This window comes from Pyrgilauda ruficollis, unplaced genomic scaffold, assembly GCF_017590135.1.
Source record: "Pyrgilauda ruficollis isolate IOZ18807 unplaced genomic scaffold, ASM1759013v1 scaffold45, whole genome shotgun sequence".
NCBI lineage: Eukaryota > Metazoa > Chordata > Aves > Passeriformes > Passeridae > Pyrgilauda > Pyrgilauda ruficollis.
Genome location: NW_024526044.1, coordinates 4,279,079 through 4,283,256, shown reverse-complemented (window position 1 = coordinate 4,283,256; position 4,178 = coordinate 4,279,079).

The following is a 4,178-nucleotide window of genomic DNA, read 5'->3' as shown; positions in this document are numbered from 1 at the left end:
TCTGACACAGCTTGGCCCTGATTGGCCAAAGAGTCAAAATAATTCACATGAAACCAATGAAACAATCACCTGTGGGTAAACAATCCCCAAACACATTCCAAAGCAGCAAAACACAGGAGAAGCAAATGAGATAAGAATTGTTTTCCTTATTCTTTGAGGCTTCTCAGCTTCCCTGGAGCAAAATCACGAGCAAAGGGATTTTCCCAGAAAATGTGAGTGTGACAGCTGGAGAGGGTCCAAAGGAGGCTCCAGGGTGGGCAGAGGGATGGGGCAGCTCTGCTGGGAGAGCTGGGATTGTTCACCTGGACAGGAGATTTGGGGTGAACTCAGTGTGGCCTTGCAGGGCCTGAAGGAGCTGCAGGAAAGATGGGGAGAGAGAATTTCCAGGGGATGGAGAACCCCTGAGTTAGTGCATTGCTTTTGGGTGACCTGGCACTGAATTGAAATCCACTCTGCCAAAATTCTGTTCCCTGCAAAGGGAGGAAGACAAAATCCACTTTTCCCACTTTCCCAAGCCCCAGGGGTCAGGACAACTTTGGCTTTTGCTACCTGCATTCCTGGGGAATGCTCTTTGTTCTCCAATTCAATCCTTTGATTTATTTATTTTATTTAACCCAAATGCTCATGCAAATTTAACCCTGCCCAAGGAAATGGCAAAATCCAGCCCCCAAATCTACTGCTCCTAAGGCAGCACAAAATAACAAACTGCCTGGTAAACTGGCACTGTTGGGTGTCTTTTCCAAATGCCATCTGCAAGGGCTATACTTAGAACATCTCCTTTTCCCCAACTCACTTAACAGCAATAAAAAGATCAAAAAACAAAATTCCAAGCGTAAATTTTCTGTAGCAATAAATGCTAAGAGCTGCACTGAGGCAGGAGAAGGATTTGCCTTGCAGAATTCTTGGGATGAATCCTGCTCTGTGCACAGTGATATGGCAGCCCTGTTAATTGATTATTTATTGTCATTAAATATTGATTATCAGTGGTTCCTGCTGGCAGGCACTTCCCTGCTTGCTGCACAACGAGCTCTGTGCCTTGCTGCTGCTAGGATGGGGTTTTTTCATCAGTTAAATGTTCAGTCTCATGAATTTTCATGTTTTGGCACTGACTGACATCTGCATAGTAATTCCGTGTGCATTTCACTAATGCAATTTTCTACCTGGTGCATTTAAAAATCCCCAGAGTGAATAAAGATGTCTTAACCAAGGGTCCTGTCCTCACTCCACTGGGGAAATGCTTGAATTTATGCCCAATTTTATGGGTGTTTCCTAAATTCTGTGACCTAGCGCACAACTCCTCAGCCTGACAGAGCTGGACATTGCCTGAGTGTTAGAAACAGATTGTGGATGATGTACAGAGAAAAATGTACAGGAGGAGATGGAACAGCAGGGAAAAGTACCTGAGAAATCTTCATTGCAGCAGAATTCATTCACTCAAAATTAATTAGCACCATGACACATAAGTGGGGAAGGAATTTCTGAGCAGTTTTATGCTGTGGATCCAGTGTTTGCACCAGGGAAGAACAAGCCACAGTCATGAGGCAAAATTAATCAAATCTCTGCATTCTGAAAGAAATAAATTCGGGATGAACTCCTCTTTTTTTATCTTTCTCCAAAATTAAATGATTCAAGGCAGCAGTTTGCAGAAGGAGAATAAGGGATTTCTAAGTCTGCAGGAACATGAGAAAACCCATCCATTTTTATAAAGAATTAGTCTCTTATTTCACTCATTACCTGTTGACTTCCATGGTAAATACTGCTTCCTGAAATTAAGTAGTTTTTTATCCTTTAATTTGGGAAGTCCCAGAGATGTTTAGCAGATTTCAGCCGTAATGAAATAATTTCCTGAAATTATTTTCCTTTTATTGCCAATATTATTGCTGTTATTTCTTAGGAAGAGCCAAGGGTTTCATGCTGCAGATAAATAAGAGAAATGTAACTTTCTTTTCAAATGTCAGGATGGCATTTTGGGGAAAACTGAGTTAAAAATTTGTGATTTGTGTTTGCAGGGGACTAAAAGCAAGGAGCTCATTGTAGGGCTGCACAATGAGAGTTTTGATGAGATTAAAATACAACAATAATCCACTTAAATTATTAACAACAGGCTGGTGCTTCAAAGTGACCCTTGGCTCTTATCTTCCCCAGAAATAATAGCAAAAATATTGGCATTAAAAGGAAAAGAGCTTCAGTGACAGCTTATTAAAGAGGTTTCTGACAGATTGGAATGTGGATGAAGATAAATTTAGTGCTGCATTTCCTTGTGGTGAGGGCTAATGGTCAGCAGAGCCCAGGGAAAGGAAAGGATTCCTGTCAAACCAACCAGGGCCCACATTTACACATTAAAAAGGGGGAAACGAGTTGGGTTTTTTTTCTTTTTTCTGGAGATAGCACCGAGTGGGAAACCTGAACAATGAGATTTTCTGGCACATTCTTGGAATGCATTGCCCACATGGGAATTAAAGTGCATTTTCTCTTTGAACCCTGGCGTGTGTAAGGGATTTATGCTGTTCAAAGGGAAGATGTAAGTGGCCTCTAATATCCTCATTCATCAAAGAATAAGCACAGGCTTAAATCCACCTTGACTTAGCCAAGCTCTCAGGAATGTGTTTACCTGCAGGAATTTGCCAGTGACTGATGAAACCAGCAGTGAGTGTTTACAGGTCCTGCCAGGATTAGAAGAAACGTCTAAACTTGTTGAAAAGCCATCTAAAGTGGCCCTGTCATTTCTTCCAAATGTCTTTGAAACCCAGCCAAGCCTCTCTGGGCTTGTTTATTATTGTAATTTTTTAATCCCGGGCTTAGAAGTCACTCGATGCTTCCAGCGTTAGTACTGAACAAAAGTGCATTTCTCGGTAACTCTGCAGCCTGGGCTTTGCCATGAGCTGCTGCTCTCTGGGGATTTCATGGCATGGTTTGGGCTGGAGGGATCCTAAAGCTCATCCTGTTCCATCCCTCCCACTGTGCCAGGATGCTCCAGCCTGGCCTTGGGCACTGCCAGGGATCCAGGGCAGCCCCAGCTGCTCTGGGCACCTGTGCCAGGGCCTGCCCACCCTGCCAGGGAGGAATTCCTGCCCAATATCCCATGTAACCCTCCTCAATCTCAGTGTGAAGCCATTCCCTGTGTCCTGTCCCTCCATCCCTTGTCCAAACTCTCTCTCCATCTTTCCTGCAGCTCCTTCAGACCCTGTGAGGCCACACTGAGCTCACCCCAAAGCTTCTCCTGTCCAGGTGAGCAATCCCAGCCCTCCCAGCATTTCCTCATAGGAGAGATGCTCCATCCCTCTGATCAGCCTGGTGGCCTCAAGGTCGTATTCCAGAGTTACCTCAGAATATTCCTCTAATTTCTGGTGTGTTTTGGTGCATGGGGGTGGAAGGTCCTGCTGTTTCTGGGTGGAGCTGTTTTATTTTATGCATTCTGTAAAAAAAGCTCTGTGAAAAGGAGCGGGAAGTGTAAAATCCCAAAGTGAGGAGTGCAGACTTGCCTCCTCTGTCCCCAGTGAATCAGTCCTTCAGCTGGAGAGCCCTCCAAAATCCACTCCATCAATTCGTATTTCACAAAGCCTCACAAAGTATAATCACCCCTTCAAGCAAGGGCTGCGAGCACCATGCTGCCACCACGTCGCTCCTGGAGGAGCCACAAGTCCAAACCAGGCAGGGGCCACTTCCAGCAGAGGTGGATTTAGCCTCGATAATCTTTCCCAACCCAAATGATTCTTTGATTCTGTGACCTAAATAAATATGGGCAGCTCTTCCCCACAGCCCTGCCCAGCTGGGGCTGCTCTCCCTGGTGTGCTCCATGGTGTGTCCCTGCTCTGCCATCTTTGCTGTCCCATTTGTGATTTCCACCTCAGGATAATTGCCAAAGTCAAAGCCCTGTGTCTGGCTGACCTCCTTGGGCTGTATTTGTGGCTCTATTAAAAGCTGTTGTGCAGAGCTGAGCAGTCCCTTTTCCAGGCCATGGTATTTATAGCGTGGCACTGGCAGGTAACCCGTGTGGAGCCACCGGAGCCCCTCTCTGCTGCATCTCCGGAGTTCTTGGCACTGTTTGCACATTCCTGGAAAAGGAGAACTTGGAGCCACAGAAGGCACCCCCAGGGCCCGGTGCCAGGCGAGGTCTGTCCTTACTGCACCGTAAAAACACGGCTCAGGCTCCTGGGAGGCACGGGGCAGCAGCTCGG